The 9,092-nt window shown below is 42.0% G+C and overlaps 1 pseudogene; it reads right to left on the reverse strand.

Annotated features, from left to right (window-relative positions):
- Nucleotides 1-564: 564 nt before the first annotated feature.
- Nucleotides 565-8,772, reverse strand: LOC126992832 (uncharacterized; annotated as a pseudogene).
- Between the last annotated feature and the right edge of the window lie 320 nt (nt 8,773-9,092).

Consider the following 9,092-nt stretch of genomic DNA (forward strand, 5'->3'; position numbering starts at 1 on the left):
AGTCGCCGTCGAGGGGTTTATTAACAAGTAACGGGGATACAGAAATAAACCAGAATCATATTATAATTTTTATTTAACCACGCAAAAAAGAAAAACACGTCTTAGAAATAACATACAAACACACGCAATTTAGATGGATGCAACTCGTTTCTTTTCAACAGAGATGGAGGTAAGATCTTGGGTGTAAACGACGGATTGAAGGCAGATTTTTCTTCCTTTGACGGCTGCTTGTCATCCTTTGTCTCCTCCGCAGGGGATGGAGGCGTCAAATCCACGGTGATTTCGGCTGAGGGTACCTTGGAGTCGTTCTTTGGAGGGGAGATGAGATTCCTGTATGGAGCATCCTCGCAACCTTCAGCTGCCATGCTCAGCATTTCTGCGTCAGCGTTTTCCCGCCTCGCGGTTTCACCTGGAGAACAGTAATAATTACTCGAACGCCTTAAAGAAATGGATGAGTTATCATTCCATATAGATGCATACATACCGATCTTTGGAGGTGCTTTGTAGTCTGTGATGATACGTTTCTTGTGCTTAACATCACAACGTCCTTCAGTCTACCTGCTCGGTGCGTCTGCATCGACACTTTCTCGTATCATGCTTTCATCTGGTGAGTTGCGAGAACAGTAATAATTAATGTTGATTACCAGACCATCTGAAAACAAACAAGAGAGTAAATACAGAATGAGGAAACGGTATTGATGATTTAACAAACCATGTAGATAGCAACTGATGTCACTTACCGAACGTGGTTGACGAGAACCGTTTAGCCATCACGTTGCGTATACACTTCAACTTGCTGGTAAAGTGCGGTTGTAGTAGGTGGACGTCTGGGTTTATATGCATCAGTATGGAAACCAATTGGCAACCCATACACGCAAGTGTTGCGATAGCAGCTGTTCCTCTAGCATACCTCCAGGTGTTCTCCCGCGTCTACCCCTCTCTTTAGCATGGCACCATGCTTTACATGATAACGTTGCAAATCTCTCGTCGACAATGCCTTGCGTTACTAAGTAAGCAGAATGTTGTTTCACATTGTGGTAATGGAAAGAGTTTGTATCCCAATCGCGTGATAAGTTTATCATTATAGAAATGCTGTCCTTTCTTAAAGGTTGCATGGAGGGAATACATGACACGTTTAAGGGGGTGATGACTGAGGAGATAGCAAAAGTACATCGTGTAAATGCCACACACAAGGGATTGCAGACCCTGTAATCTATATGCTAATCTATACACCGTCATATACGGATGTACTTGTATAAAGTGATGTAATGACAGTGAATACAACCTTGGATCTAAGTTATAAGTGTCAAAGTAACCGAGTGTTTGAGTTTCATAATGAATGTATATAGCGATCCAGTGACCCATGACTTCTCCCCCCTTCAGAGTGTTCAGAATAAAGACAATGGGTTTTAGCTGCTGCTTTGCATGTTCAAGCAGCTTACCGACATGACTTTCAGGATGACAACCTAAAAAAATAATCTTATCCCCCAGTACACCCGCTAATCCTCGTTCGATTTCCAGTGCATTCATTTTATTTTACGCGCGAACCTGACACGTTACTTGACGATGCGCGTCAATTTCAATTATGCCTGTCGTGTCGGCGAAGAATATAATGACGAGATTTCTGTTGTGTCCTTTATTAAAGTTAAAGAGATACGCATGTTTCCATTTTTATCGAGGGTAATCCCATTTTCCACGTCTTCTGTGACGAAATTATAAGCGCATAAGGTTCGACCCGCTGCAAAAGCCGGGAGAGTAAGATTGTTAGTTGTTTCCAAGCCAAGTCCTTCTAGCGTCGAATAAAAGAGTCGAGAGACATGATGGGAAACTGAGCATGAATATTATAAGCCGTTGACCCATTAATGGTGATATGAGCGTGATTGAGATCCGCGTGAGTGAAATAAAGACCGTTCTTGTTGTAAGAACCAGACATGTTATCCATGTCAACCATAACCATTATCAGATTCTGTGGAATGATTTGTGCAAACGGCAATTCGGCCAGCAAACTCGTTTGATTGATTCCTAAGACATATGTTTTATACAGGGTTCGATTGTATGTATACTGCAAGGATTTCGACGCGAGTGAAGTATTGAGTGACGATAACGCTGATGCGTGCGGCACGACGCGATCGACCCATAGTTTTACTGATTCGAGCGCAAATTTAAAGAGATCTCCATCCTGAGATGTGTTTAGAATCCACGACTTGCTTGCTAATTCCAACCTGATTCTCACATCTGTGCCGTCGAGGAGATACGCGTCTAGACTCGCAATATCTAACAGCAAAGGTGCTGTCATACTAAGACCGTGTGCTTTTATGTTGGCAATCATTTCCTTTTCTTGTTTATTGGCTCCTGTAAAGTACTCGTCACTATACGTGTTCACTATTCCTTTTCACTCTGATCATCACGGAAAAGAAGGAACTACGTCCAATCGAATCTATCTTTTCTTGGGGGATCGACGTTATCATTTTAACAAAGGGTTGATATTTAAATAGGGCGTTGGATTCTACCATCTGTTCTTTGAGGTAGCAAGTTCAATTTTTAAAAGGGTATTACTAAAGCCGTTAGCAAAAACCACATGATCCGTATCACCAAGCTTCGACCCGTCCACCTTGGTCGCGCGTCTTCATGTCTATCGAGAGTGTACTGAGATCCAGAAATTGTCCAGGAACGCCTGGAATCCTAAATTCAATATAACTATCATTAATCTCATTATTAGAACCGTCAAGATTAACGGGTAAAATATCGAGTTTGTTTCGAGATGCAATAGAACTTTCTACTGGTCTCACACGCGTCACTCGAGGAAACCCTTCGCTTACGGCGGCTGCGTACTGACGCAGAGAGGTGGTCGTCCCACCCCTGTACGTCAAGTCCGTATTCCGCCATCTTCCACGTTAAACTAACGTTTTCATGTTGAATATGTCACTTTTATAACATGTTTTACGTGACCGTCGTTTCGTCTTTCTTTTGCTTGTTTTCTTACGCTTACGGACGCGCCCGCCTTGGACTCGTCTTTGACGCTTGCGGACTCCCTTACCTCCCCCTCGGGCAAGTCTTTGTCCAACGCCTTTCAGAGCCGACACGCCTCTGGTTTTAACGAGTGACGGATATCCCGTCCATCTAACACATCGCCTAATACGTCTTTCCCCATACGCACAGCTTCGGGGCGACATTTCTCATGAGAAAAGGGATGGCTTTTTAGCCAGACCGCTCAGTATATTAAAATTCCACCTCCTCTTCTACCTCGCTGAACGGGAGGCGGAGAAATATCCTAATATCCTCTAATCCACCACCTTGCATGACTCTCTAAAAAGAGAGCATCGAAATCATGACGTCCCGGAGGAATGAAAGTACTCCTCATGACTGTCTGTGAATGAATAACCCATCTTCACGAAAAGTGTCGTATTTATTTCTTATTTAGGGCGAATATGCAATAAAAGGGTCATGGTTTTTCCTCGCCCGTAGGTTATACTTTTACCCTTTGATCGAGCACTCTGACGGAAATCGAATCTATGAAGGTCTTATTAAGAGATTTATATACGAGCTGGCGAAAGTCTCTACCTCCAGCAGCTTCCATGGTAACTGCATCTAATAGATTTACCATTTGCCCGCCATACATCGTGGGGGTTACGCAATCGGCATAGATCAAGGCGAAGTCAACCCCACCGTCTTGGCGTGGGGGAAAGGGGGCGGGTATGTATGTAAGATTCTTGACATTGAGATCATCGGACTCATAAAAAGTATAATCCATGGTATGTGCAAATCCTAGACACTGTGCCATTCGGAATCCGAATTTAAGACTGAGTTTACAAAAGTGATCATCACTCGTGCAGATACCCTTGCGAACAATTAGATCTGTCCTCCGTAACAATTTATTATAGCTAAATAAGAATTCCTCACCCTTAAAGTAATGTGTATAGTAACTCTTGAGAAGCTTTGCAAGAGCAAGGGACAGATCGCTATTGATAACATGAATCATGTACCTGGTATCACCTGCCAAGATGTTGCTCTGGGGAACGAAGGTATACAATAAGTATGTATGTTCGGGTTGAAAGTGTGCACTCGCATAAATTTCAATGCGGGCTGAAAAATCGTGCTTGGGTATACTATAAAACGTTTTAGGATACAAGCAGTTCACCATGGCTATTTCATAATCCTTATTTGGGTCAAGGAGTAAAGGAGGTTAAGTCTATTTACAAATTGATGGGGTCTATTATCCGGAAAAATATCCCTGTTCCTAAATTAGTCAAATATATATAATGTTCATCTCCGCCATGGCTAGCTAGTAACTGATTCGTAAACTAACACAGGATGACATATATACACAATATTCGGAGTACTTTTATTCGAGTGTACAAACAAGAACAGTTTGAATGCCAAAAGGTTCCAGTCTGGTAGCGAGTGTCTCTATTGCAGGCAGATAGTATTCACGCCACTCCTCATCCAATTTTCCACGGCAACCCATTCCTTCGGCAATAATAATTTTTTCCATGTCCTTATGTCCCATGGCCAGCGTGACTAACTTTTTCATGCAGGTCTTGAAATGATGTCGGCGATTGATCTTGGTGTCTTCTTTCAGGCCTTCGACGTAGTGCCAGTCGTGCGATTTGTTAGCGGCCTGCATTGCCTTGACGTTGTCCTCAATCGATGCTCCCCAACCGAACTGCGTCACACAGGCGATAAGAGTCGGAGATTTGTCCGTTCCCAATGGTTCTTGCACGATCAAGGTCCCTGGCTCGTCTCGGGTGCTTACCATCGATCTCGAAAGGTTGTACAGTCGCTTCCTGCGACTATATACACTTTCATGACGATACACTTGATGCAAGTCCTTGATGAGACCAAACGCGTCACAGCCAATAGCATTTACAGCGTAAACCAAAACATTTCTACGACTGGCAAACTCGGCATCGCAGAGCTTTCCAGTAACGGTTTTGAGTGCCATGGCGACTGTGGTGGAAACAGTACTGACGATCGTTTTATTTCTCGACAGCTGCAAACCATCGCCTGGGTTAACAGATGTCGCCATTCATCCGCGGACGGATGTAGTTATCCAATCAGGTTTCCCTATCGATCTTTTCTCCCGACAGATGTAAGTAATCCGGTATTGTCGTGTATTCGATGTAGATCTCCGATATGATTAGTAAGCCATGACCCACCAACGAGTTGCTTTTTCTTTGTCTGACATTTCTTATGGCATCAGGAGATAGTTGAGTGAGGCGAAAGAGCATGGAAAGCAAAGACTGCTCCTCACTCGAGAATTTACCTTTGGGATTGCCCAGGTTATTAATCAAATGTATAATATTCAGACCGGAAAAGGGCGGTAAAATTACCCTTTTCATCCCAGGCTATATTAGGTTTTCCATCCAGTAACTTCATGAGCGATACTCCATATTCCCGATAAGCGGGATTCACCGCAACACGAATCAAGTCGTCTAGCGGTGGATTTGTACGCGAAGGTAAAGAAGATCTGTGACTTAGACGCGGGGTACGGATGGAGTAGTGACGACAGCGGGAGCGGGAGCGGTAGAAACGGCGGCGGGGGCGGTAGCGTTCGTATTGGACATGTATTTTTCAGCCTTTGGCACTGGGACAAGGCAATAATCTTTCATTTTTGCAGTAAAACTGAAATAACCGACGTAAAAAGTTGTAGAAGCGTCATCAAAATACTACCCCTCTTTGCGAGAGTAAGATTGCTTTTTTTAAAGACGCGAGTCTTTTATAAGGCCACTGCACGAATGTCTTTCCTAAATTTCTTCAATTTGATTATTACGTTAGTCATATCCGTCAGTCGCTTTTATAAAAAATTAGAGAAAATTTCAGATATGCATTCAATTTCCTTCTTTTCAGTCCTTTTATCAGATCCTTTCTCAGTTTGGGGGATAACTGACTGAGTAGAAAAATCAGGTCTTTATGCTGCAGAATAAGGGGTTCTTGCGTCATACCTTAGCAAAGCAGAAGCATCTATCCAACTGTCGAATTTACTAGGATAACCCCTCCAATGTACCCTGTATTGTTTCTTTCCTCGATAAGTCCTAGTCTTCAGAATATCAACTTGATAAGTTTCCGGTAAGGAAGACTTAATGAGTTCATCGGTAAATGCACCTTTTACTTCTTCGCCTCCAAATCCTTTAAATAATATGTAGGAACTGTTTGGGATGTATCAATACGGGTGATTTTAAATAACTCCTCCGTATTGTTGACGGTGTAAGCCTTATTAAATTTGAACTGCGTTCGTGAGACCGATTGTAGACGTACTATGTCTCCCACCGTCAAATCAGAACTGACGCGATTCTTTATAGTGGGACGGTTTAAATACATGCGTTTAAACTGTGCTTTGATTTGAGACAGGTTACGTATTTCATGTACCTGTTTCGGGGTTTGTTGCAAACCTAAACCGGTATGGGGTGTGCGATTGTATGCATTCACCAGGGACGGGAGGATATGAATGTACGTTAGCGTATTGTGTAAAGTTAAATACTTATAAATCTTGGTTTTAATGGTACGGATAACCCGCTCGGCCAGAGATGCTTTCGTTTCGCGTGAATAATTTGAGTATAACAACACGCGTTTCGACGATAAATAGTCCTTCACTCGTCTGTTATAAAATTCGGTTCCTAAATCTGTAAAGAGGCGACTTGTACCTTTAGATTCTTCTGTCTCTAAAATGGACTGTAACGCAGACAGTGTACTTTGTCCTGATTTACTGGTAAGAGGTGCCACTTGTAAATACCTGCTAAAGACATCCAAACAGAATAATATATATTTGAAACCTCTATTAAATTTTTGGAGGCGGAAAAGTCTCCTAGGTCACATGTCATGATGACTCAGGGTTTTGGGGCGAGAATTTTTCGACGGAAGCGTTTTCTCGTCGGTTTATGGAGTGTGTATGTACGACTTTGCTGAAGAAAATCTTTGACATCACGCAATGTTATGTTCTTCTTACGTTTCCTCGCCTCCTTGTACAACTGACGTACTCCCCCTAAACCGGCTGGGTTATTAACATCGTGATAAATATCATTCAATATGTCAGTAGTATTCATAACAGGAAGACTTTTCACACAGTCCCTCGTTTACGATATTGGTACGCAGCTGTAGTTCTTCAGGTGTGTGTGGTGCCAAGTCACATAGAAGATAACCGTGGGTTTGTTTCAGAACAGTATTTTTATAAATTTCCACAAAAGCTTTTGCACGTTCTCGTCCAAAGATCTGTCTTCCTAAACACTGCACCTGGTGGATATCTCTGTTTTTCATGAGAATATAGTGGGAAGTATTTAAGCCAATACTTCTGGCGAACTTGCCTTGGAAGAAAATATTTTGGACAATAAATATAACAGAAAGATTTTGATGTCTTCCCTTGATAAAACTGTTTACAACCGCCAGAGAATTGGCTGAGGATAGAAAATTATCGTCTAATATCAAAAGACTGTGTGCCTGGGGGTCTTTTTATGGTGTGTTTTCATGGGCGGTGTCGATAATCTCTTTGTGTAACTCGAGTTTGTCTTTAATACTGCCATTATTTTGCAGTGGATGTGAAGTAACACATATTATTATTCTACTAAACACCTCATGATACTTCTCAACAATTTTAGTGCACAGATGCGTTTTTCCAGAATTTGTATATCCGGCAATAATAATTCGTGCTGGATGTCTAAATAAGTTCAGACTCTCTTCGCGGAACGTCTTATCCATGACTGTTATTGAGGTATACTAAAACAACCTTAACAAATTACAGTAATTTATTGTATATAACAATACATACATACATACATACATACTTATTATTAACAGGAGTTGCTTTGCATCTGTCCTTCTCTAACCGTCCAACGGTTAAATCGATAACACCTACCCATCCCCTCCCCCTGATCATGTAGATGACACTTGTGTACATTCACACCTGTTCCTCTTCCAACCGTTTTCCCAATGATCACGTCATAGGTTCGTGTTTGGTTTGCTGCATTGGAATGACACCTCTTCTATTGCACGTCTCTTAATATTAATTCATAGTATTAGTGCGTTGTCTCTTTGCATTGTGCGGTTGAGTGTGAAGTGTTTCTGCAGTAAAATACAGATCCGATAATTTCTCTCTCTCTCGCCATAATGCTGTGTTCACCCGACCTACCTCATCCTCCTCCTCCTCCTCCTCCTCCTCCTCCTCTTCTTCTTCTTCTTCTTCTTCTTCTTCTTCTTCTTCTTCTTCTTCTTCTTCTTCTGTCACTTGCTCATTATTGGGGTGGTAGTACGCACGAGTGACGTTTTGATTGACGTAATAACGTTTATCATCAAACCTTGACAGGGTTTTCTTTTTTATCCGTGTTGTAGATATTTGTCCTTTGATATTCCTAATGTTATAACACTCCACACGTCTGGCAGCCTCGCCATTCAGAACGTCTTTGAAAGATTTATGTGTTAATTGTCTTTGGTGACATCCGGGTATACCTTTACATCGGGTTATATAACTCTCGTCTTCCATAAACACGGAGTACATCTTAGGTTTCAGGATCACAACTTCCTTGATGAGTTGAGCTCCAGTCTCTGACTTTAAAAGTCCTAATTTTCCTTTTCTTTCCCCGTTGAAACAGGGATGATCATGAGGGAAGTTGCTAGTATCCAGGTACTCCGCAAGCTTACCGTTTTCAACTCGTCATTTAGATTCTTATGGATTTCTAAGCTGAATATGAAACTGTCTGTGTCTTCGTACGCCAATTTGGCGCGGTCACCGTAGTGTTTCTTGATCACGTTGTACCAAAATGAGTACATCTTCTTCTTCGCCATCTCAATATTTGAAAACCTACATAATTAGGCTGTCTTATCCGTATAGTCTTTTCTTGTTCATGCAGATTACCCTTTCATCACCCAGGGATAAACACCTTTAAAGGATGGGTTAGCTACGCATTTCAAAAAGGTGTTCTTTTAGTGACATACTTCTGCTGTACCATACCTTACCTCTGAAAGCAGTGTACGACCGTAAACTGCGTTTGACATCATTTGAAAATGCGACTCTGAATTTTACACGTTTCCAGACTCCGCTGGGTAACATTTCTTTCTATAAAAGGCTTAAGGTAGCGTGACTGACGGTAGCTATATATCCCGTG

This window comes from Eriocheir sinensis, unplaced genomic scaffold (assembly GCF_024679095.1).
Source record: "Eriocheir sinensis breed Jianghai 21 unplaced genomic scaffold, ASM2467909v1 Scaffold505, whole genome shotgun sequence".
In the NCBI taxonomy this organism is placed as follows: domain Eukaryota; kingdom Metazoa; phylum Arthropoda; class Malacostraca; order Decapoda; family Varunidae; genus Eriocheir; species Eriocheir sinensis.